The following is a 26,232-nucleotide window of genomic DNA, read 5'->3' as shown; positions in this document are numbered from 1 at the left end:
ATGGATGGATGGATGGGGGAATGGGGGATCAGGGGGTGGGGGATGGATGGTAGGAGATGCATAGGGATTACGGAGTATGGGGGGGGATGGAGAACAGATGGTAGATGATGGATGGATGGGTGGGGAAATGGGAGCTCAGGGGATGATGGATAGAGGGATGGGACATTGGATGGGGGGAATGGATGAGTATGTGGAGGGGCAGCTGCCTAGGTTCCCTGAGCTCTGAGCAGGTGCCAGTGGTCATCCTTCCTTCCTGTTCAATTGGGAGCCAAGTTTTCTTCAGTGAAGAGGAAGGACAATCACAGCTGAACCCTCTCTAGACACATTAGAGCCCAGTCGAGGTAACAGTCAGGTGGGAGTCTCCTGGCTCTGCTGGATTCAAAGCCTTCAACTTTGTCACAACTGCCCTGTCCATAGCTTGGTGGAGAGGCCATGGAACAGGGACCCCAAGCCAGGCCCCCCCCACCCCTCCCCAGGCCCTAGCCTGCTCCTGTATGAATCAGATCGTGACCGGGTTGGTAGGATTCCTGGTCACAAACCATGGAAACCAACTCCAGCTAAGGTTAGTGGAGGGCGGTGGCTGGGCTTGGATGGCCCCGGGATTCTGGTGCCCCCCTCAGGGCCCATCTGTCCTGCCAGCTCCACTGCCAATGCCTATGGGACCCGTGTTGCCTGTGTTTTAAGATGACACGTGGTCTTGGGGTCCTGGGAGGGGTTTCAGGGCCTGCCGCCAAGGCTTCCTGGGGTCACTCTCAGCCAGCACAGGAGAAGAGCTTTCCCAGGGACCCCAGTCCAAGGGTTCTCTAGAGCTGATGTTCAATGCCTTCTTCTGAGGTCTAGAACCTGGAATTCAGAGGCAGGCCCCCTCTCCCCCCGCCCCAGGCCAACAGGGTGTGCAGGCTGGGAATACCACGTCCAGCGTGCACTGTGGGAGGCATTCATGGACTTAATTTGGTGGAGAAAGCCCATTTGGGTTTTTCAAGATTATTCATGAAATCCCTACATACAATTTGGGAACCTAATAACTCATCAGTAATTCATTAAATAATGGGCTCATAAGCTCCCTGACGGACCCCAGGGGCTCTTCTCTCCGAGCCCTATCAGACCTGAGGAGCCCGGGCCAAGGCAGGCCCCCACCCCCTCGGAGGGCAAAGCTGCCACAAGAAGAGGCAGCCACCAAGTGTGGCAGAATTGAATTCGGCCTCTTTCAGGGAGCAAAATCATTGAGCTTGCAGACTAAATCTAACAGCCTAATAGAAATATGCAGGTGGAGGTACAATTAATTTTAATTACTAGACTATACACTGTTGCTTGCACAGCCATGAGTAAAATTAAACTGGCAATCACAATTAGAAAATTGCAACCTCATTGTGCAACAAATTAGTCACAAATTAAAAGTGCGTCTCCCTGCTGCCTTTCCTCATAGCTTTAGGGACATTCCTGCTCCCAGGCCTTTGTTTTCTGGCCAGGCTGGGTGGGAGGGGGGACCTGCGGGCTTCTCCAGAAAATATTGGGGTTCCTGGGGCCCAGTCTGGGCTGGGGAGCCAGGCAGGAAAGGGGGTGCATTCTCAGATTACCCACCTCGGGGAGACCTACTTGGCTCCAAGGCCACAAAAGGGTCTGGCTCCTGCGAGAAATGGGGAGACAGTGACAGTCCTGAGGAGAACAATAGTGGACACTCAGGGATGCCCTCGCTGTCCTCCCTGGGCTTGGAGAAGGCCACCCACAGGTGCACAGGTGGCCCCTGCTCTCCCCATGCCCCCTCTCTTCCCTGGGCAAGCTCAGCCCTGCTGAGGTGGCCTCCCCTCTGGCCCAGACCCCACTCTCCACTCTCCAGACTCCACTCTCTGGGGCTCTCCAGACACCCTGGAGATAAGCCATCCCAACACTGAGTGCCTCATCACCTGGGTCCTCACTCCTAAGGATCTCAGCTCACCTTCACTTTCCTGTCCGCTGTCACACCATCTCAGCCTGGACTCAGACACTGTCCTCCGTTGTGCCCCTTGGATGAAGTCACAGCTACATCTTACCAGCATTCTCAGCGTTTGGGTTGCCACTGCCCCACCCCCTCGGTGGGCCCCCCGACTCTCAGCCTCCCAGCCAAGCTGGCCTTGTCCAGTCCTGGCTTTCCCAGCACTCTCCTAGCACACTGTTTTTGTTCATGCTGTTCCCTCCACGCAGATGCTTTTCCTGTTGCTCGTGGCTGAGTGGACTTCAGGGATCCTCCTGCCTCCCATGTCCCCCAGAGGTGCCTATGGCTGCTGGTCTACCTCTCTCTGTACATTTCATTGACAGCCCAGCTGGGCCTGCTTTTTCCATGTCTTTGTGTCCCCACTGCTGAGGCCAAATCCTGAGAGCAAGCTGGCCTGGAGTTTAGAGGGCAGGGAACACAGTGGTCAGAGCAGCACCCAGGCCGGGTCCCAGGACTGTGGGAGCCAGTGAAGAAGTGTTAGGACAGGTGTGAGGCCAAGTGTCCTGGGCTGGAAAGGTGGCTGCCTGAGCAGGCATGGGGGATGCTGGACGCTGAGCAGGCACTGGCGAGGGTGGGGAATGCCAGACGGTGAACAGGCACGGGGGATGCGAGACAGTGGTTACCGTTGAATGAGTTCACACAGTGGCGAGGGGAGCCCTGGCCCTGAGGTCTGAGCTGGGGACATGTGGCCCTCTGCCGTTGCACTAGGAAGCTCACTACTGCTGCATACATGTTGAGGGCACGGCTACGGCCCAGAACTAGGGCATAAATGGGAGGAAAGTGCAGTGGACATCCCCACCTCAAAGCCATGCACCCTGATTGGCTGGGAAACATAGAAGCCCTACCCTTCCTCTAGACACCCTTTCCCCTCCAACCCCACTCCCCACTTCCTCCCACCCTTCCTTGCCAAGTGCAGCCACCAGGACTCAAGTTGCTGGGCTCTGTGCTCTCCAAAATCCCTTGCGCCATTTACTGTCATCCTATGGGTCTCTTGGCCACAGGGAGCGCCCATCCTCCAAGCTGGGCGACAGCCCCTGCTGCGAGAAGGTGTGTGAGGACTTTGCGCTGGTCTCCGCCACCTGCCCCCCTCTTCTGATTGCTTCTTCAGGGAAGCGGTGGGTAGTCCTTTACACAATAGTATGAATTCAGATCACTGGACACCATCCCCTAGCTCTCCCGGAAGAAGGGAACTGGTGCAGCAAGGGGAAGGATGTGCTTCTCCAAGTGTCAGAACCTGAATGAGCACCATGAAGGCAGGTCCACACCCATCACCCGCCCCCGCCATTCGCCCTGCTCTTCCAGGGTTTCAAGTCCACAGAAGGAGGCCTCTGACACGCTCAGGCAGCTTGGCGTGTGACCAAGGGCAAAGGCAGCTTGGCGTGTGACCAAGGGCAAGCTGGTCCACTCCACCTCTCCTCAACTTCCAGCAAGTTCTGAGGAGAGAGTGGGCATGGAGTGGGTGGGGCTTAGCCGGACTTCCCATGTTCATGCTCAAGAAACAGGTAGGGAGGCTCAATGCAGGGAGGGCAGGGGGCCGAATGTCTGTGGGGGTGACATGACATGGGGGTGGCGTGAGGAGGGGGTACCATGCACTGCATATTCCCGTGGTGTGAAGACAGCTGAGCTGGGTGCTGTCCCTCTATTCTATCCCATTCTGATGCCCTCCCACCCTAAATACCATCTCCTATGCTCATGGGCCCTTGCTCTGTACCCGGCCCCAAAGCCCCCCAGTGAGCCCAGACCCCAGGCCTGGAAGGGGCGATGCAGGTAGGCAGTGCCCACCACTAAACAGGAGAACCCTAGAGGCAGTGCTGGGACTGGTGTTGACCCCCTGCTGGCGGGTCCACCCTGAGCCTCTCTGCCCTGCACTTCCAGTTTGCGCCTCCCCGTCCGCAGGTGAGGCCCTGGTGCTGGTTCCTGACACATGATCCCAGCCCTACTTCCGCTCCCTCCTCTGCTTGAAGGATTTGGGCCTGCTGGGGACAAGTGGACAGGAAGAGGCTAACTCATGACCGCTCGTGTGCCTTGTTCTCTCAGAGCCCAGAGCTAGGCACATGCCCTCCTTCTCCACACCAGCATCTACAGAGGTGACCACTGTCCCATGGGCTAGACAGCAGAGCTGAGTCCACAGACAGCAAACAGCAAATCTCCCAGATCCCCTAAGGACTGCGGCCATCCTCACAGGGAGCTGCTAGGACCTCCTGTGTGTGGCAAGTCCCAGGGCCCCAGCAGCTGGGGTCGGTCCTCTCCCAGAGCTGTGCTCCAGAGATGCCAGCTCCCAGTCTGGAGCTACTGGGGTGGGGGGGTCACTCCTCCGGGAGGGGGGCAGCTCAGAAGTGCCCTGAATGGGGGTCTTCCTGGGGCTGCAAGCTTAGGCTAGCTTCAGACACAGTGACAGCCCACCATGAGGTGACCTGGGGCTGCAGCCGGTCCAACTGGCCAGCGAGTGCTAGTGTCATCCCCAGGAGGCCAAGACAGGGCCCTCTCTGACCCTGGGACAAGTTGGAGGCTTTCTTTGACTACCATGTTTTCCCTTGTTAGCGATCTCTTCACCTTCAGAGTTATTTGTGTCACATTTGCTCAACACGTGTCTTCCCCGGGGGGCCCCCACTCTCTGGGTCTTGTTCCCGGATGGACCCAGGGGTGGGACCCGCTGACACTGTAACAATGTTTCATCTTCTTGCCATGGATAGGGTGTATCTCTCCCTGTGAGGTGCTGCTCTAATTTCTGTTTGTATTTTTCAGTACACGGGTCTTGCACATATTTTGCAGATTTATCCCCATGTATTTTATACATTTATGGCATTGCAAATACTGTTTTAAATTTTTAATTGTTTGTTGCTGATATCCAGAAATAGAACTGACTTTTTGCAGACTGATCTTGTATCCTGCAACCTTGCTAAACTCTTGGAAGAATCAGCTCTGTTAGCCTTTTTATGGATTTCATAAGATTTCCTCATATAGTCTAGGAATAAAGTACTACATCTTTCTTTCCAATCTCGGTGCTTTTAAGTTTTGCCTTATTGCACTGCCTAGAATGCCCAGTGCAACACTAAACACGAGGGTTGGGCATGGACACCTGGGACTGTTTCCTAGTCATAGGGAAAAGGACTCAGTCCTCCACCATAATTGTGAGGCCAGATGCAGGTTTTCCAGAAATGTCCTTTCTCAGGATGAGAAGTTCTTTTCTATTTTATTGATTTTTTTTTTTCAGAAACAGTTGTTGAATTTTGTCTAATGATTTTTCTATATCTATTTAAAATAATCATAAGATTTTTCTTTCCTAGTCTGTTAATATATTTTTAAAGTTAAGCCAAACTTGCATTCCATAGATAAATCACTTGGTAATAATCTTTTTTTAAAAAAGATTTGTTGGGGCACCTAGGTGGCTCAGTGGGTTAAAGCCTCTGCCTTCGGCTCAGGTCATGATCTCAGGGTCCTGGGATCGAGCCCCACATGGGGCTCTCTGCTCAGTGGGGAGCCTGCTTTCTCCTGCCTCTCTGCCTACTTGTGATCTCTGTCTGTCAAATAAAAATAAATAAATAAAAATAAAATTAAAAAAAAAAAAGATGTTTCCTTAAAAAAAAAAAAGATTTGTTATTGGGGTGCCTGGGTGGCTCAGAGGGTTAAACCTCTGCCTTCAGCTCAGGTCATGGTCTCAGAGTCCTGGGATCGAGCCCCACATTGTTGGGGGGGGTGGTCCCTGCTCAGCGGGGAGCCTGCTTCCCCCACTCTTTCTGCCTGCCTCTCTGCCTGCTTGTGATCTCTGTCAAAAAAATAAATAAAATCTTTTAAAAAATAAAATAAAAGATTTATTATTATTATTAATTTATTTGAGAGAGAGGGAGGGAATTAGTGAGAGAGAAAGCACAAGCTGGGTGGGGGAGAGAGACAGAGAGAGAAGCAGACTCCCTGTTGAACAGGGTACCCGATTTGAGGCTTGAGCCTAGGATTCTGAGATCATGACCTGAGTCCAACGCTTAATGACTCAGCCACCCAGGCTTCCCTGGTCATAATCTTTTAAAAATATTGTTGGATTCTATTCACCAGATATGAAGAATTTTTGCATGTAGTTTCAGAATGGATATTGGTCTGTGGTTACCTTTTCTTTAATCTCATTGCCTGGTTTTGGTGTTAGGGTAATGTTTGGCTCATAGGATGATTTGGAAAGTATCCCTTCTCTTCAGTTTTCTGGAAGAGTTTATGTAGACTTGATACTAATTTTTTCTTTACAACCTATTTGGGCTTGGAGTTTTCTTTTTGAGAAGGTTTTTAACTACAAACATAATCTTTAGTAGCTATAGGACTATGCAGGTTTTCTATTTCTTCTTGAATGCGTTTGATAGTTTGGGTCTTTTGTCCAATTCACAGGCATAAACTGTGTTCATTATTCCCATATTATCCCTTCAACTTCTATATGGTCTGTAGTGATGTCAGCTTTCCCATTGTTGGAATGAGTAACTTATACCTTCTCTTTTTTTCCTGATTGATATGGCTTCTCAGGTTTATTCATCTTCTCACAGAACCAACTTTGGTTTCTTTGACTTTCTCTATTTTCTAATTTCTCATTCACCAATTGTCACTCTAATGCTTTTTAATTTTCTTTTGTTTACTCTTTGTTTTATTTGCTCATTTCCTAGTTTTTTGAGGTGGAAGTTGAGGTCATTGATTTAAGATCTTCATTTTTCGTTTTTTGTTTTTTCCAATATAGGCGCTTAGTGCTATCAGTGTCCCACCCAGTACCACTCTGCATTATCTGCATCTCGGATTTTTTTGATATGTTGTATTTTCATTTTCATTCAATTCAAAATACTCTCTCACTTCCCTTTTGATTTCTTCTTTGACCTCCAGGTTTTTTTAGAGGTGTGTTTTAGCTTCCAAATACTTAGGGATTTTCCAGCTACTTTTCTGTCCCTGATTTCTAGTTTAATGTGGTCAGGGAACATACTTTGTATCACTTAAATACTTTCAGATTCACTGATACCAGTTTTCTGGCCCAATATATGCACTTTTTGAATAGGTGCTCCTTGTGTACTTGAGAATACGAAATATGTTCTTCTGGGCAGAGTTCTATGCCTCAGTTAGGTTGGCTTGGTTGATGGTCTTTGACAGTCTTGCTGATATCTTCTCTACTTATCCTAGCAGCATCAAGAGAGGGGTGTTAAAATCTCCAATTATAACTGTGGATGATTTATGTGTGCTTCCTTGTGATTTCTCAGTTTTTTCTTCCTCTATTTTGAAGTTCTGTTGTTAGGTACATAAACATCTAGAATTTTTGTGTCCTCTTTTCTTTTTTTCAAGTAGGCTCCATGCCCTATGTGAAGCCCAACACGGGGCTTGAATTCAGAACCCTGAGATCAAGACCTGAGCTGAGATCAGGAGTCAGACATTTAACTGACTGAGTCACCCAAGTGCCCTTCAAAATTGTTGTGTCCTCTTGATGAATTAACCCTGTGATCATGAAATGGTCCTCTCTATTCCTGGTAACACTTTGGCCCTGAAATCTACTTTGATGTAGTATGGACTCTCCAGCTTTCTCCTAGTGTGTGTTAGCATAATTTATCTTTTCCCCATCCTTTCACTTTACAACTATTTTCTTTTTATATTTACAGTGGGCTTCTTGCAGGTTAGCAAGACGGTCTTGATGCTTTCACCCAACCAGCAGCTTCTGCCTTTTGATGGCATATCTGGGCAGCTGCATGGACTGTAACACTAATTTGTGGGGTATATATCTGTCATCATTTTGTCTGTCATTTGTCCCATTTGTCCCATCTGTCCTTTGTCCCTATTTCCCTCTTTTTCTGTGTTCTTTTGGATTGAGTATTTCTTATGACTTTATGTCTTTTGTTGGCTTATGAGCTATAATTTTTTGGTTTGTTATTCCAAGGACTGCTTTTTGGTTTATAGCTTGCATCTTTAATTTGTCTCTGTCTGCCACTTGTGGTGCAGCACGACTGGGAGGGTGATGTGGACCTTACCCAGAACCCTCCCCTAACGTTTTCTTTCCTGGTCTCTGTGCTGCTGTTGTCATACATTTTACTTCTACACATGTTATAAATGTCACAACACATTATGTTTTATTTTTTTTGCTCCAGACAATTACCACAGTTACCTTTTCTGGCGCTCTTCATTCTTTTGTGTAGATACAGGTTTCCATCTGGCATCATTTTCCTTCTGCTTGAAGAATGTCCTTTAACATTCTGTATCGTATAGTTTTCCTAGTGATGAATTCTTTCAGCTTTTTTTAATGCCTGAAAAAGTCTTTATTCTGCCTTTGTGTTTGAAAGATCTTTTCATCGTGTGAAGAATTCTAGGTTGGCAGTTGTATCTCTCTTCCTTCGCAGATGCTCTATCATCTCCTGGCTCACACTTTTTCCAGTAAGAAATCTGCTGTCACCCTGTCTCTGTGTCTTTGCACGTTATGTGCCTTCTTCCTCTGGCTACTTGGAAGACTTTCTTATCACCAGTTTTAATGAATTGTGCTTGGGGTTTGGTGAGCTTCGTGGACCTGTGGGTTTATAGTTTTCATCAAAACTGGAAGTTTCAGTCATTGTTGAAATATTCTTCCTGTCTTCACCTCTGCATTTGAGAACTCTGGTTCTGCATATTAGCTCAATGCTGCACTGCTCCCCTGCACCTCCCGCTCCTGCACCGTGGCCTGGAAGCTTCCCAAGGCAACAACACAGGGAGATCCCAGGCTCAGCTCCTTTGTGCTCTGGGTCTCCATTGTCACTGCCTGTGTTTGCCTGATGTCCAGTGTCTTCAAAGGCATGAAGCCACATATCTTTTCTAAGTTTCTAGTTGTTTCAGGTGGGAGGGTAAACACAGGTCTTACTCCATCTTGCTCATAAATGGAGCTCCCTCTTTCTTTGTAAATCTACTCAGTCAGGCCTTCTTGCTCTCATTAGGGTCACCGAGGCTTCCACGTGTTAAATCAGATGGACTCTTCTTGTCTTCACCTCATGCACCCTGCCCCCAAGTCCTCACTCCTCCCAGGGACACTTTCCTCCTGTGGCTTCCAGATGACTCTCACCCTGGCTTCCCTTCTGTCTCTCCCATCATTTCTTCTCCATCCCCCCTGCTGCCTCTCCTCCCTTCTGACACCTTAATGATGGTGTGCCCAGGGCTCAGGCTGAACACCATCTCTCTTCTCTGACACCATCTGGCTGGGTCACATGCCCATCTGTCCACAGCGACACCCATATTCTACTTCCAGACCAGAAGTCTCTCCCAGCTGGACATTCACAACTCCGACCACTACTCAACCTCTCTGCTTGGACAGACATCAGCCTTGACATGTCCAATGCCAGGCCCTTTTTGCCCCCATCTCAGGTGAGGGCAGCTGCTCAGGTCAAAACCTTGACTTAACTCTGACTCCCTTCTTTCACTCGCCCACCATACAGTCCCCTAACAAGTCCCATTAGTTCTACTAAGTCTTATCTTCCTACGCCTCCCAGGCCAGGCCCCCATCATCTCTCAGCTAGGTCACTGATGTGGTTTCCAAACCCCATCCCTGTGCACCTGGAACCCTGCAGTCTCTTCTCCATGCGCAGCTGGGTATGTAATTTAAAACCACACATGGTGGTCTCTCTTTCCCCTCTCAAGCCTTGTCATACCTTCCTTTCCCTGCAGTGAGTTAAAGCCTGACTACAGATCCTTTGTGTGCTGCTCCCTATGCTTGGCCTCACCCCTTCCACTCCTGCTACCACTGTAGCCTCCTTGCTGTCGGAGTGGGTCAGGTGGGTTTGGCCTCAGTTCTTTACAGTGGCTCTTCCCTGTGCTGGGGATGCTATTCCCTCCCTCACCTCCTCCTTCACTATCACTCACGCTGACCACCCTGTTGAAAGCAGCAAGTGCACCTCCACGCTCTCCACCAGACTTTAGCTCCCATAGCAGCTCAAGAGCACTGACTTAATCAGTTGTGGGCTCTGCTTCCAGGATGCCAGCCCGAGGACAGGGATCCTCATCTTGGCTTCCCTGCCGTGTCTTCTGTGCCTGGCATGCAGTTGGTGCTCAGTGAATGTTCGCTGGGTGCTAAGGAGACAAAGGGGAGGCAGAGCTGAGTGTCTAAGCGCTGATCTGAGCAACCTCAGCCTCTTCCAAGTCTGCTCTTGTAAGGTGGGCGAGACCAGCCAGAATCAGGTTTGTGATTAAAGTTCTAAACCAGGCTTTTAATAGCCAAATGTGACCAGAAATCTGCTCAAGAGTCATTAAGGGACAGACCATTGTTTGGAAGTGACCAGGAGAAAAGCAGAGTTGCCCTATGATCCCCCCGCTCCCCACAAACACTCTCCTCTGCCATGCTGGCCTCGGTGCTGTAGCAGCTCGAAACACGGGGACCCCACATCACTGCTTTCCACCTCGGACTCTGCTGTGGACTCCCAGCTCCTGCCTGGCCAGGGCCTGGGGCAGCCCCCAGGAAAGGAGGTTCCCAGGGTGGGTGGGCCCTGTAGCCCTGTGGCATGGGAGGACCCCTGGCTCCCCTGCTCTCCGTGGGGCCTTGGCCAGAGCCGGTGGTCATCTGTGGCTCTCACAGTGAGGGCAGCACAGTGACAGCTGAGGCCAGGCCTCTGGGCGGTGCGGGGGACTCGGCTGTGGAGGCTGGAGAACCAGGTCAAGTTGGCTGGGCCCCAGGAGCTTGGGATCATTGGGCTTCCGTGTCTGTGGAGAACTGAAGGCACAAGCTGGGCTCCTCCGTGGGCAGAGGGCTGGGCAGCCTCCTCAGAAAGCCTCTGTTGACAGGAGGAAGGTGCTCTATAAAGGTTAAATGAAAGATGGGCTGCAGCCCCACTGACACTTCATCTCCATTTTGTCAGAGCGTGTTTGCAGATACGCACGGAGAAACACGGCAGAAAGTAACCTTCAGCACATGCGTCCGAGCAGCCCCACTTCCATCATGAACTTCTGCCTCTCATCACCCTGGGATGGAGGCCCAGGAGCAGAATGGGGCTGGCCCTCTAGTGCCCATCTCTCCTCCCGTGGCCCCGCTGGGTATTCCTGGGCAGCCCCCCCCACCCATTCCAGTAGCTATGGGTCCCGGGGCCACAGCCATCCATTCAGAGAGGGTCCAGGGGCTTCCTCTCTGAGGGTCCATGAGGAGGGTTGCCACTCCCTGCCTCTACCCCAGGCACTGGCAGGAAGGGGCTGGACACCAGCATTCTGGGGGGCCCTGGACTCTTCTGGGGAGTGGTCTCCACACTGGCTCCTGGAGCAAGGTGCCAGCATTCTCCTCACCGGGGAACGGGACGGACCTGCTCTGCTCACCTGGGAAGTAAGCACATTCCTGACTCCCAGCACTCAGTGACGCGGAGGGACTTGGGCAAGGGGACCCGTGCCTGCTGCAGATGGGCGTGTGCCTGCGGCCTGTGTGGTACAGGGGCTCCGCATGACACCCGTGCATGGTGGAGGCAGGAGCTCCCACTCTCTGCAAGCTGAGGCTCTGAGGATCTCAGCCCTTGGAGCTGCAGGGCTTCTCCTAGGGCCAAGGCTGTGGAGCTTCGGATACCCAGCCCCAGACAGCAGCTCTCCCAGGAACCCCAGAGCCTGAGGAGGGGTCGCCAACAGGACCAATGCTGGAGGCTGCCTTAGCCCAGGCAGGCTGCAGTTTCATGGGTCTCAGTTTCCCGGGCCCATGAAATGGGTCCATCCCACAAACGATGGTTGTGGGCAGATCACAAGGCCATGGAGGTTCTTGATGGCTGAACCCCAGCCTCTCCGGGCCAGGTCCGTTGTCCAAGAGGGCTGCTCCTGCCATCCCCTCCCCACTACCTGCCCCCGCCTGGCTGTGGCAGGTTCTCCCAAAGCCGGGGGCTCCTGCCTGGGCTCAGGGCTGGCCCGTGAGAGGTGGAGGGGGGGTGTCGCAGCGGGCCCACATGCCTGCCCACAGAGTACTCCCTCCCCCTCCCAGGAGCCCGGCCCCCTCCCCGGCACACACACAACTATTTAATTTTGCTCTGGCAAGGAATAATAGAGTCCTGTGTATCTATTACAGATGCGGGAGATTGGGCCACCACTGGCTGCGCGGCACATTCAGAGCCCTAACAAAGCTGGCGACAATCGACCGGGCCTGCCATTATCCATTCAGTGGGTGTAATAAATGAGCCGGGCCCAGCCTGCCATATACCACCCGGCCCAGATAACGGCTGAAAGGAGAAAATTAAATTTTGCTTTTGTTGAAACATTATGATTTATGTATTTGTAATATAGGCTGTGGTGGGCAATTGGGAGAAAAAAAAGATTGCTGAGTATCGTTCAGGGATACTGATGGTCCCGCCGGCCACTCAGAGAGCCGGCCGGGCTCACTCCTCTCCGCGGGCAGGAATAATAAGAAGCTGCCGCCGCCCATTAACGTGTTCCTCCGCGGGAGGGGGAGGGCCCAGGGCACTGCAGGGGGAGGCCAGGGACCCGTGCTCCGAACGGGGGTGGGCAGGGCCCCACGTGCTGCTGGCTCGGACCCTGGACAGGGCGCCCCGATCAACCGTGCCCTCCCTGGACCTGTAAAAATAATTGACTTGTCCTGCCTGGCCCTGGAGAGACAGACGCGTGAGCACATCCCTGTAATTTATAATCTCGCAGCTCTGTCCCTTAATGCAGCAATCAGAACAGGGCTTATCATGTTATAGAAGGTAATGAACTTACTCACTCCCTGTGCGCGGGCTCCTAAGCTGGGGTCTGCACGGTGTGGTTCCCAGCAGAGGGCCCATGGCTGCGGTGGGGAATCCGGCTAGGGGCTCCCCTGACAACCCCCACCAGGGAGGCTGGGCCCCCCTCTGTGGCCAGGGCAAGTCCCCATCCAGCCCCATAGAGAGAGCCAGGCGCACCGCTGCCAGTTGGGAGCCTCACGGGAGGTGTGGTGGCATCTGTCCCAAGTCTTCCAAGTGGAGCCGTCACTGTTGCTGGCCTGGCAGACACCCTCCCCATTGACCAGGACGGCTGGGCGCCGGGTTGGCATTACCCAGGCTTCCTTGCTGGTCTGGAGTCCCCGCTGGTCCCAGGGAGCTGGCTGCTGTGATTCACCTGAGCTAGGGTCTCCACCACAGACAGGAAACTGATACTTATGAGGCTGAGCGGCCTTAGCAGTGAGCGGCCTTAGCAGTGAGCGGCCATGGGGCACGTGGCCTGCTGTCCACTTGCCGCACAAAATCCCTCTTCCCAAGGTCTGGCGACGGGGCAGTGGCCTCCCATGACCCCTGATGGCTTGTGGGGCATTCTCTCCTTCCTTTGACAGGTGTGTGGCCCGAGGTGTGCCAGCCATGGGGGAAGATGTCTTCCGTGGGCCTCCTGGCCTCCTTCCTGCCCTTGTCCCAGGCGATAGTGCCCATCCCAGCCACCATTTACTCCCAGGCTCCACCAGGACCAAAACTGACTTCCTTCCGCTCCCCTGCTGGACTCCTCTGCTCCAGCAGCCTGAGTGTGAGCTGGATTTCATCACCTCGGCCCTCCCAGAGCCAATCACCGCCCTGTCTTTTCCACAGAAAGGCCTCTGAAATCACTAGGAAGGGCAAGAGAAACTGCTCCTGTGGGAGACCTTTTGAGCAGCTGGATCAAACCTTGCCTGAAACAGATCTCCTTGCTCCACTTGCCTGTTGGAGGCAGAGTTCTCCCTGCTGCTTTGTGAGTTGGGGTCACTGTCACTGGCACCATGAGAGTGACAGGAAACTTGCTGGCCCTCACTCTATTCCTGGGACACAAGCTTCTTAGTTCAAGGGCCTGCCATCACTTGCAGGAGAAGGAATGTAACTGGCCCAGCCTGGGCCTGGCCCATTGACCTTGGCCTGGTCAAGGGTCCCTGTTGGGATGCAAACCATGGCCAGGTCCTCCTGAGGGGCCCTGTGGGCAGGCGGGGTGAGGAGAAGAGACTGGAGTTTGCCCTTCAGCTTGCCCAATGACCCTTCCCTGCACTCCCAGCTAAAGTGAAGTCACTGTTGCGAGGGGGGCACCAGGCAGGAATTCTAGGGTCTCCCCAGTCAGCCTCCTGGCCAGGGGCCAACAGGCCAGCCTCCACTGAGCCTCCTGAGCACTAGCTTGCTTTCTGTTCCTGCAGCCAGACAAGGCCCCCTCTGCTGGTCCAACCTCCACCGAGCAAAGGAGGAGCCCCAGGCATGGGCCCTGCCCTCCAGGGATGGAGGGTGGGATGGGGGGTGTGTGGGGCCGACCTGCAGGCCCGTGCCCTGGCACCGTGGGATCCTGCCTTCCCCCAGGACTCCCTCTGGAGCCCTCTCCCTCAGTTTCACATGCTGCTGCTGTTGGAGGCCCGGCCTGGTGATTTTGAGGTCCTGTTTTACCTCTTAGGAGAAGAGACACATGAGTAACAAGCTTGAGAAGACTGAGATGCTGAGTGTTCCCGAGAAGGAGTGGGAGAGATGGAAGTTTTCAGGTTTTGGGTTATTGTGGGCAGGGGTGGGGGCAAGGGTGCATGTGGGGAGCTGATAGAGCTGGCTAAGGGAGGGCTGGCAACAGACAAATGTTCTCCCTTCCCCCACTTGGGGCTTCTGTGTTTCAAGGTCACACCGTGAGAAGAGGCTTTTGGAGCAAGGCTGGGCGGGGTCCCGCAGCACCGGGGTCTCAGTGTGGGTGCTGGGTCAGGGCAGAAAGCACCCCAGCTGGCCTGTTTGTGTGTGTCCCAGGGCTGAGAGTGACATTGTGTTTACCTGCCTGGGTCCTCTGCCGAGGGCAGGTGCAGGGTTTGGATGGTGCTCAGGTGTGGCACGCAGGCCATTCTCAGCAACTTGCCAGCTCCAGCCTGTACACCCGCCCTGTGGGCCACACCACAGCTGCCGGGGTGGTGGTGGTGGTGGTGGTGGTGCCCTTACCTACAGCCACCCTCCCCTTCCCCACTGGCGCACACACCTGGCCGGCTGACTGGAGCAGCCACCAGCCCTGTGTTGAGTAACTGTGTGTGCTTACTGGGCTGCCCTACCATCCCGCCAAACATCCCTCGTGATGAAGCCACTGCAGAAAGACCTGGCCCGACCTGCAGGGAGACCTGCCAGCAGTTTTAGGCTTTCTCCTCTGTGGGCAGCTGCATCCTGCGTGGGTCCAGAGGCAGCTGAGGCCTAGGGACTGCTGTCAGCGTACACTGCTGGAGGGGCCTGTGGACCCCAGCCCCACCCGCTCCTGCCTGTTCCCCACAGTGAACAGAGAGCCTGCAGTCATGGCAAGGACTTGGACAGTTTTCATATTCTCTTGCTTTTTTGTAGATTGTAGGACACATGGGCTTTGGAGTCAAGCCTGGGCTGAAAGGGTAGAAGACACCAGAAGCTCAGTGAGTGGGAAGAAGGAAGGGGACCCCATGTACTGCCCCAGGTCATGACTTGTCTGTGACACCACTTTTGATCCAAGAAGGCCCACATGTATTCTAGGGAGAAGCAGAAGGGTGAGGAGCAAGGTCTCAGGCCTGAAAAACAACCACAGAAGGACAGAGTACTCCCCACCACACAGTGGCTGTGGGCATTACCCTTCCATGCTCACTCATTTGTCCCCTCAGTCCACTCTGGACTTCACTTGTCTTTGAAGGCAGGAAGAGTATCCTGTCCCCATACCATTCCCTAGAATGGAGGAAGGATGAGACAGGTATGATGGATGAAGAGAGAATGGATGGGTGGTAGTGAGGAAGGATGGAAGGAAGAGTAAATGAATAGATAGAGGGATAGGGGATGGATGGATGGATGGATAGGTAGAGAGAGGGATAGAAGGGTGGATGGGTAGATGGGAAATGGATGGGTGGATGGGGAATGAATGGATGGATGCAGATGATAGATAGATGGATAAAAGATGAGGGGTTGTGGATGAATTAAGGGTAGTGGATGGATGGTGGATGGATGGATGGATGGATGGTGGATGGATGATGGATGATGGATGAAGGATTGTGGGTGGATTAATGGATGGGGGATGGATGATGGAGGATAAAGGATGGATGGATGGATGGATGAGTGTTGAGGGATGGTGGATGGATGGATGAGGGCTGGATGGATGGACGGAGGAGGGATGGGAGATAGGGGATGGATGAGGGACGCATGGGATGGATGGATGGATGAGGGATGGATAGATATATGGATGGATGGATAGATGGATGGGGGATGGGTGGATGATGGATGGATGAAAGATGGTGGATGGGGATGGATAGATGGGGAATGGATGGATGGGGGATGGATGGATGGGGGATGGGGGATAGATGAGGGATGGATGGAGGGGGGATGGATGGGTGGAGGGGGGATGGATGGATGGAGGGGGGGGTGGAGGGGGGATGTATAGCCCCTGGATGAATGTGTAGATACATTTAAGCAGCTGAACATAGCTGCACACAAACACACAAGCATACTGACCACTCTGTGTCTATGACCGTAGCCTTAAGGGGTACTGGGCACTGCCTAGCTAACCTACTTCATTTTTCTTTCTCACTCACAAAGGCTGCTTTCAGGAACACTTTCCCCCATTCTCTTCTCTCTTTAAATTGCCAACATGCTTCCCTCCTCAACCTCAGCTGCTCTCCTTACTTCGTTCACTGGGAAACCAGGATAATCTAAAACAGAAGCTCCCCATCTTACCAGCACCATGTCTACAAACACCTGCGTACCCACTTCCACCTGGACATAGGTGGCCTCCCTGTGTTCCTAGAGAAGGTTGGCACTAGTTTCTGGGCATCAGACTCCATACTGATGGGTCAACTGACTGACAGAAGAAACAAATGCATGAATAGGTTGACGGATTGATGAATGGCCAGTGGATGGATATACAGATAGATGGAGATGGATGGGGCCTGGTGGGTGGAGGGGTGGACAGATGGGTGCATGAGAGTGTTGAGGGGCTAATGAATGAATGTATAGATAAATTTGCGCTTGAATGGATGAATGGAGGAGGGATGACTGGTGGACAAGGGAGGCAGGACGATGAATTGGCGGGCAGGTAAATGGAAGTCTAGATGCCCCTGTCTGGCACCAGCTGGGGTTGTCCCTGCTCCCCCAGCTTGGGATTTGGGCACTCACAATTGGGTCAGGTCCTCCTCCATTCTACCCTGCTGCAGGCCGACCTCCTAACCACACCTGCCTCTTGCAGCCCAGACCAGGCATAGGCCGGCTCCTGAAAGAGGGTGTGGGTCCCTGGCTTTCACGAGCTCCAGTCTAGGCTGAGTATATGCGGGAGGAGAAGGCGTGCTACATGTGTCCGTTCATGCGGTGCCCTGGGGGATGGGCCAGACCAGGACGGTGGGGACACAGCCCCAGGAGCCCCTGCACTGGCTGTGCACGCATGTTGCATGGCAGTCATTCTCTGAGGTCTCTGTCCCCACCTCGAGCACAAACGCTCCTACTATGGCTCTTCAGAGATGGAGGATCAGCTCCCTCACAGGGCGTCTCCCTCCTGTCTGTCTTACTCTTCGTTTCTCTGGTGAGGTTCCCACAAGTCCAGGACTCTCACACTGGTACTGAGCCCCTAGTGTGTGCAGGTCTCTGGGTCACAGAGAGGCCCCACCCTGGGAGAGGGAGAGTCAGTGCCCTGCCCTGGCTCCTGCTGCTACAGCGAGGACCCTGTGGGGCGGGGAGTGTGGAGGCTGGGGCTGTGTGTCACCTGGGCGGGAGGAGATGGCCTGTCAAGGGTGACTGCATGGCAGCCAGCAATTATGTGAGCTGTGGGCGCCTCCTCTCAGGCCGCTCCAGGCCCAGACTCCGTGGCCGAGGGTGCGGGCGCTGCTGCTGACATTTGCGTGGCTATGGCCGGTAATTGAGGTCCTGGCCCCCAAACGACGGGCATGTCCCTGCCACGGTGGCAGTCCTGGCTCACAGTGTGCCATGGGCTCCAGAGTCCCTCCCTGTCTCGGGGACCCCAGTTCTGCCCCAGCTAAGACTGATTGGGACACTGAGGCCCAGTGAGGGCAGAGGGCCCTGCATGGCTCCCTTCTTGGGAAGAGTCTTACCTGCCTGGAGGCACAGAGGTCCCTGGGGAGGTGTGGCCGGCGTGGCCTGCTGTGACCTCGGGACCCGTGAGGTCCAAGGCCCTTCGAAGCCCATGTAGCCCCTGAGGACTCCCACACTGGAGCAGGCCCACGGCCTCCGTCTGAACTCCCAGGCCACCTCCCATTGCACCCCCGAAGTCTGGGCTTCCATATCTGTCACGGGGCTGCCCTGGTTGGCCCTGGTTGCAGAGGAAGATGTGACCCTCCCATGGGGACTGCCCATCAGTGCCTGGTCCCCACTGGCTGCCCACCCTGCTGGCCACAGGGCACCCCATCCTAGGAGGTCATGGCTCAGGCCAGGCCCCTAAGATCTCTGTGTGCCCCCCCAGGGCACCTTATCGCTTGGTCTCTGGCCCCTGGAGCCATGTGCTCCTTCTGGACCTGGCCCTCTCCACTTAGAGGACACTGTCCCCGGCCTCTGTCTGCTCTGCCTTCTTCCTCTGCCTCCTGGGCTGGACTCTTCAGCGTCCTTGTGTGGGGGTTTCTCAGGGCTCAGCTCTGGGCCCATGGCTGCCTTCACTGCTCCACCTGTGCGTCCTTCCCCACCGCAGGCTCTGCTGCTACCCCAGAGCCTCCCACCCCAGCGAGCTCCCCCCGCAGGCGGCCCCCAGCCCTGCACATGGGGCAACCTCAGCACACCCATGGTGCTCCCTGCCTCAGGGGCCAGGCCCATCGCCCACCCCAAAACCCAGAGTTGTCAGCCTCTGGCTCACCTCTAAGGACTCGGTGACACCAGCGTGACCGACCAAGTGTGCTCACAGGGGAATGTGCGTGATTGCAGGCAAGCATAGGGGAGTGCTCACGTGTGCACGCTCACGTGGCCATCCATGCACACACATGTGCGCACGAGTGCGTGTTCACATGCGTTCACACACATGACTATGGGCGTGTGTGGACGTGTGTCTGTGCACTGGACTCACACTTGTGTGTGGATGAACATGCAGGTGTGCTCGTGTGTGTGCACGTGGGTGTGCATGAGTACAGGTGTGTTCGGACCATGTTCCTGTGTGCACATGTGTGAGCGTGCATCCCCACAGCTCACGAAGACAAGGTTGGGGTGAAGGCGGGCTGAGCCCACACTCTCTCCCTCCCACCTCGAGGGCTTTATGGGTTTGCTTTCTCCTCCTTCTGCTACTGCCTGGCTCTCACCCACCCCACTGAGCTCCCCCCGCCTCTGCAGAGCCTCAGATGGATCTCTGGTTGCAGGGACGCCTCCCCGGGCTTCTCTGGTGACCTGGACCCCGGGAGGGCCGAGCCCGAGGAAGCCCTTGGACTTCCACCTCACTGTGCTTGCCCCTGGATGGCACCACAGGACACAGGCTCAGTGGGGGTGGGAGTCAGCCCCTGCCCCCTGCCCTTGCTCCCTCTACGAGGTGGGGGCGGGGGAGGGCACAGGGTGAGTCCCAGGCAGCGCAGGCTCAGTGCCCTGTGAGCACGTGCTCAGGGGCAGGCGCTTCGGTTTCAGAGGCGTCCCTGTCCCCGGGGAGCCCTGGGGCTGGGGGCGCGGCGGGCGGACTGGGGCTCCGTGGTACGCTCTGAAGGCTATTTAAATGCTCCATTGGAGAGGGATTAAAGTTTACGCAAGGTCACCGAGGATGTGATAATTATAATCACAGGTTTTTGGCTCCACAATGACAGCCATTTGTTATTTCCGCTCGGGCGGCTCCCGCGGCCCCGAGCTGGTGACAGGCGTGGACTGATTTAGTGGCCTGAGCCCGTGCCCCTCCCTCCCACTGCAGTCCCAGCAGCCCCCACTGCCGGGGCTGCCACAGAGCTCCACCCGCAGGGGCCTCGCTGATCAAGGGCTGGGAGGGGGAGTCAATAGGGGGACTGGGAGGTGGTGGCGGAGGGGGCTGGGGGCCCGGTGCCCGCTAGGGCCAGGAGCCTGTTGCTACCCAGGCCCCAGGCCTGGCACGTGTCTGTTGGGGGGCCGGTGCCAGCTGAGGCTCTGTTGGCCATATGGGCAGTCATATTAATACCTTAGCGGTGGCCAGTGGCTGGACAGGATGAGCTGTGTTCTCCCTGCGCTGTGTCCAGCTGGAACGTGTGCTTGGGTTTCCGTGTTTCCGTGGAAGGGGTCTATCTCTCCTGGGGGACAACTCTGCCCGGAGAGCGGCCAGTAGTCCCCGGGTCCAGCACAGCTCCAGCACGGACGGGCCTCAAGCCACCCGAGCCCGGAGAGCCCTTTCCTGGGCATGTCGAGCTGAGAAGGGTCTGGGTCCTTAAACCCCGACCACCTGGCTGAGACGGTCTCAGCCGGGAGTGCCGGGCCTGTGAGGGCCGAGGCCTGGCCACACAGGGGCCTGAGGTGTGGCCTATGGCAGGAGTACCTTCCTGGTGGGACACCTGTAGCCACAGGCCCCTGTGTACCCATTTCCTCCCTGTGCCAGGGAAGACCACAGGGGATGGAGAGGGGGGCGCCAGTCTGCCCATCGGGAAGCCCTCTGCTTGCTGCCCACAGGCCCCCAACCCTCACACACCCCCACATCCTGCCTGTTGCTGCTCCATGATTGATACAGCTTTTTTGTTTGTTTGTTTTTGCAATCAAAGGGGAGAGCACTTTAATATATATTAAATGGTGATAAATAGGGGGTCCGGAAGGCCAGGTTGCCGTGGCATCAGTCTTGGAGGGAGCAAAGACTGATAACTCACAGGTGGTGTACAAAATCAAGCCAAAAACTGCTTGGGGAGCCCAGGTCCCAGGAGCATTTCTCCCTGGGGCCATTTGGCCAAAGTCTCCCTGTGGCCCCAGCGCCCGTGGCTCTGGCCCTGGGCCGCCTGCCCCCCACCCCCACCACTGGCAGCCCCGCAGCCCTCGTATCCACTCTCACTCACAGTGGCCAAAGGATCCCGACTCCAGTTGGGTGCAGAGCTGTATGAAGGGGGGCCCTGCCCCTGACCCTGCCTACACACTCTCTAGAGTGATCAGGCAGTCGGAAAAGGTTGGAGAAATGGCTCTGGGCCATCTGGGGAGCCTGGAAGCATGGCCCAGCTCCAGAAGTGGGTCCAGGTCATAGGTGGGACACGACCCTGGCCAGGGGATTGTTTGGTGCGTGCATGCACCCTGGGGCCCCTTGGAGGCAGCAGGAAGGCGGGAGGGTCAGATCAGGTCTCACCGAGTCAGGGGGCCAGCATGAGAGGGGCTACTGGGTCCTGAGGTCTGCCTCCAGGCTGCCAGGGAAGACATGGTGGGGAGAGAGGCCCTCGCAGTTCCTGATTTAGGGCAACCCCTCCATTCCTCCCTGTCTCCAACTGGGGCCCCAGGTGGGGCTCACCATGCTGGTTGGACTGCAACTCCCCCAGGTTCAGCCATCACAATAGGACGCAGCCCAGCATCCCCCTGACCATGGTCTCTCAGGCCAAGAGCTGCCCTCTACCCTCTCTCCCGACTGGTGCGAAACACATTAGCCCCATGTGCTTGTGATCAGTGGAATAAACCTGCCTCTTGCCTTCCAGGGAGGTGATGGTTGGGCCCCTGGAAGTGCCAAGGCCCCCGTGCCCTCCGGCAATCAAGCCAAGTGAGTTTTACTTAAAACCCTGCGGAGTCTTCCCCACAGGACAGGGGCAGGTCCTCACTCTCGGGGGCAGGACAGCTTTCTATGGATGGCACAGCTCCCCGGCCAAAGACGCCGGGTGTCTCCCTCCAGAAGCAGAGTTCCCGGGCTACCCTGCCTTCCAGGAAGCCGGGCCAGGATGGCCGCCCTCCCTGCTGCCCCGAACATGGTCTCCGGAGGCCCCAAGAGAGTCAGCTGAGCAGGGGGACAGGGCATGGTGCCTGACTCAGGGACAGACTTGGGGACAGACTCAGGGACTGAGGAAGGGCCAGTACCACATTGACTGCTCCAACTGCACCCGGTACCCCCAGAGACACACCCCAGAACAGAATAGCAGCAGACTGGGTGGCTTGGGGGTCCCGAGTGAGACAGGAGGGGGCTGAATGCCCCAGTGACAGTGGGCTTCTGGGAGGGCAGCAGGTGGAATCCTGGCCAGGCCAGTCGTCCCCATGGAGCTGGGGTTCCACGTCACAGGCCACATGCAGCAGCCTTGGCCGTGCCTGGAACAGTGTCCCCATGGGCTTGGGGGCAGCAGGGGTACCAGGAGCCCATGGGGGCCGGCAGAGTTCAAGAAGGGCTCCACGGAGGAGATGACAGGCTGTCTTTGTCCTGAAAACAGGGCTTTCCGTGCCCGGGGCACAGACTCAGCAGTTCTCAGGGGGCCAAGGAATCTGGGGGACTGGGGGCCACTCACTTAAGAAGAGTGAGAATGCTGAGGTGCTGGCAGACAAGCCTGAAGCCAAGCACAGTCCTCTCTGGGGGCAGGGCCTGGCAGCGCCTGCAAGCAGCTGGTGGCCCAGTGAGGGTGGGGGGCTGGGGCTGAGCCCCAGATGCCAGGACCACGGGGGGGGGGGGGATCAGCCAGCACAGAGCGGCTCCCTTTTTCCCCAGCCTCAGCTTGTCTCCTGACATAGCTGGTCCTGTTCCTCTTTAGGAGCTTTTCCTGTTTAGGGTGTTAGTCGTCCCTCTCTCAGATGTGCTGTGAGTACCCCCACCCTGTACCCTATTTGTCTTTTTTTGAAGGGGCAGTTTTTGCCGTCTAGAAATTCTTGATTTTATGTGGTTGGATGTATTCATCTTCTGTGTTCTGTGGCTTCTGTGTTCTGTGCAGCTTCTAAGTTTTCTCTCTCTCGAGACTGTGTTGTAAGCGTGGGAGATTTCATCCCTAGTTTATTATTATTATTATTATTTTTTTTTTTTAGATTTTATTTATTTATTTGACAGAGAGAGATTACATGTAGGCAGAGAGGCTGGCAGAGAGAAAGAGGAGGAAGCAGGCTCCCTGCTGAGCAGAGAGCCCGATGTGGGACTCGATCCCAGGACTCTGGGATCATGACCTGAGCTGAAGGCAGTGGCTTAACCCACTGAGCCACCCAGGCACCCTCATCCCTAGTTTATTTTGATCCAGGAAGCTGTGCGGATACTCAGCAGCTGCCCCCCACCTTTCAGGAGCTTGCCCTGTCTTTTACCTCCCAACCCGAGAGGTCCCCTGTGTGCAGGGGGTCGAGTCCGTGGCTCCGTCGTGGCCATGGCTGTGACCAGTGCCCACTGGCAGTGCTTTCTGCCACCTTCCTCCTTGGGATATGCCTGGCACTCCTGCCAGGGAACCACAAAGGGAACCATGAAGGGAACCACGTGGGAACCACATGGGAACCACACAGGAACCAACACGGATACGCTGTTTCTATGGGGAGATGTTGGCAGCAGCCATTGTCTTGTCTGTGTTCAGTCTTTCTGTCATGGGGTGAGCCTGTTCATCTGGTCCTTACATCCCTCTGTGGAACTTGGGAGACTTGTCCATGCAGGACAGGACTGCTTTCCCGCTTTTCTCCCTGCTTCCAGCCTCTTGCTGGAGGGAGTTACCACCGGAGCTGGTTTCAGCTGATTCTTCCCCAGATTTGGCCACATCACCTGTTAAAAAAGGGTTACTTCTCTGGTTTGCAACCCTGATGCAAGTCTCAGTCACTCCTGCCACCATGACCAAGTGCCACAGAACAGGCGACTCAAACAACAGAACTTATTTCCTTATGGTGCTGAGGCTGGAAGTCTGAGATTGGGGTGCGGGGGCTTGGTTCCCTCCCCGGCCTCCCAGTGTGACTCCCCTGGGTCAGGAGGCAAGGGCTGAGCCTGGGAGGGCACAGGGCTCCTCCGGAAGCCTAGGGGACCTCGTAGCAGTCCCTCTGCGGTACCCCCAGCAGGCTGGAGCTCTGGCCCTGCTGACCTGGGTCCTACCAGGCTTCCAGCTATGTTGGTGGCCAGTCAGCAGGGGTGGGGCTTGGCGGCCCGAGTCTCTCAGGAGCTGTTTGGCCCTGGCCAGGCCCTGGTGAAATGCACTATATAAATGTAAATTTCCCTCCTAGTCGCGCTCACTCATTCAACAAGCTATCAGCCGTGGTGCTGTCAGCCCAATTCTTCACACTTGGTGTCCCTGTTCTCTGTCTGGGGCAATCCTGTTTCCCTGGGCCGTGGAGGGTTGGCAGCTGCAGAAGCTCAGCTTTGTAAATGCAGACAGGCCCCCTGACAGGCCCCTGAGGTGGGGACCAGGCTGGGCTGGTCTTGGGGCCAGCGCAGGGGATGGAGCAGGCACCTGGGCTGGGGAGCATCTGGGAGAGGACAGCTCCTGTCCTCTAGCCTGTTTTCCTGGTAGGTGGGCTCAGTACTGAAGGGGCAGAGGAGGGGAGGGAAGTGGGCTTGTCTCCCTCCCATCTTCCCAGACCTAGCCCACCTCCTCAGGCAGTAGCCGGGCCCCAAGGTCTCCCTCTGGTGGGGGGAGTGGGTCCCACAACGCTGTGGGGTCCAGCCAGACATGACCCTATAGGCAGGCTTCCTTGTCCTCACTGGTCAGGAACAGGAAGAGCAGCACAGGGCCCATTTTACAAGTGGAAAAACTGAGGCGTCAGAGGGAGAGCCTCACCCAGATCATGTAGCTGAGCTGAGGCTCACAGCCAGATCTGGACCAGATCCCCTGTCATGTGGAGGAGGGATGGGCAGGTAGAGCATGGGTGTCAGGAATCTGGGGGTATGACTGCAGTCGGGGAGAGGGTATGAGCTGCTCAGCTCCCCTTGGCCCTGTGATCTGCACTTGGCAGTCTGAAGATCTTTCTGCGGTGTTCACTGCTTCCTACCTGTCCTCCCCTGGTGTACACTGCCCAAATTGGCTGGGCAGGGAGCCCTTGATCCCCAGATCTGAGGGCCTGGAGGCAGGCCCTGCTTTCATGCGAGGGGGGGAAGGGGGGGAAGGGCCTTCTAGGGGCTGGGGGTGCACTCAGCAGAGGCCCCAGAAGGTTGGGGACTGATGCGCACCTGCCAGCCCCACTCAGGGGACACAAGCATATGACCAGGACAGCAGGATGGCCCCAGGATGGGTGGGGGAGGGGTCACTTTTTATAACAGGTTTATCTAAGTCTAATTGACATACGACAAACCCCACATAGTGAAAGTATATAGTTAGATGGGTCCTGACAGGTGCATATGCCAATGAAAATGCCCCTATGACCTGGACGACCAGCATGCCCGCCCCCCAAACTCCTCCTGCAACCCTCCTTGGACCCCACCACATCCTGGCAGCCATGGATCTCCTTGTCACCTTTGATTCATTTTTCTCTTTCTAGAATTTTCTACAAGTGCATTTTTTCCCTCCAGCTCCCTTTGCTCTGCAGCATCTCAGGACTCATGGGGGTGTTGGTGTGTCCGTAGCGTGTGCACTCTGCAGGGTGCAGGGACACAGCCCATCCACTCAGTGGTGGGGACCCGGGGCCAGTCCAATGTGGGCTGATTTGGAGAGAGCCACTGGGGCGCTCGTGTGTAGGCCTTTCGAGGACACACGCTAGTGTTTCCTGGGGCAAGTGTCTTGGCGCACAATGGCGGTGGCTGCTGCTACACCTTAAACTTTTTTAGTCATAGGCACATTGTTTCTGGTTGTTTCTGACCTGGTGGCTTTCAGTTTCCGCCACAGGAGTGCTCCCCCCGCCCCAACACAGGCAGTCCTGCTCTGGGGTCCTAGCCCATCCTGTGGAGGGGGTGGCGCAAATGTGCATTTCCGGAGGGACCAAGCCTGGAACGTGCTTGCTTGCCATCCCCGAATCTTCTTTAGTTAAAAAAAAAAAGGTTCTCAAATCTTTGGCTCGTTTTTAATTGGGTTGTTTGTCTTCTCAGCATGAAGTTGTAAGACATCTTTTTTCCCCTGTTTTTGAAAATTGAGATATAATTCATGTAACATAAAATTCACCATTTTAAAGCACACAATTGTGTGATTTTCCTCGTGTTGTCACAAGGTTGTACAACTATTGGCACTACCTGGTTCCGGGACATTTTCATCTCCCAAAGGAAAGCTGGCCCCTGGCGGTCACAATCGTCCCACAGCCAGGCTCCCACTCTGGTCTCCTCCATGGGTCTGCTGTCCTAACAGCCACATACTGGGTGGGCTCCTGTGTCAGTGGTCTTGGGGGATCCAGGCCCCAGGGGCAGGGGCTGGAATGTGGCCTCATTCCCACCTCATTCCTACCTCCTGCCTCCAGGGCTCCGGGCCCAGAGCCCAGAGCAAACTCGCAAACTCGGGGCACCAGCAGACTCACAAGTTAGTTGTGTAGGGCAGTCAGTAGGGCCCGCCTGGGCAGTGCTCCCAAAAGAGGAAAAGAGCGCAGAGAGTGGGGAAGAGGGAGGAGCAGGTGGGGGCGGGAAAGGGCAAGAGGAGAGGGAGGAGAGATGGCTGAGGGGACAGGGGGAGGGAGCGGTGGGAGGGGAGGTGAAATGGGGGA

General features: G+C 55.3%; 1 long non-coding RNA gene across 1 annotated transcript; it reads left to right on the top strand.

The window, feature by feature from the left end:
• The first annotated feature begins 3,371 nt into the window (after positions 1-3,371).
• LOC131819412 (uncharacterized) lies at positions 3,372-12,120 on the top strand. Its single transcript, XR_009349181.1, has 3 exons — positions 3,372-3,474; positions 10,789-11,243; positions 11,964-12,120. It is a non-coding gene; the product is annotated as an uncharacterized LOC131819412 (long non-coding RNA).
• The last annotated feature ends 14,112 nt before the right edge of the window (positions 12,121-26,232 follow it).

Source organism: Mustela lutreola, chromosome 1 (assembly GCF_030435805.1).
Source record: "Mustela lutreola isolate mMusLut2 chromosome 1, mMusLut2.pri, whole genome shotgun sequence".
Classification (NCBI taxonomy): domain Eukaryota; kingdom Metazoa; phylum Chordata; class Mammalia; order Carnivora; family Mustelidae; genus Mustela; species Mustela lutreola.
The sequence above is the reverse complement of the archived record's forward strand: the minus strand, read 5'-3'. Positions and strand labels throughout refer to the sequence as shown.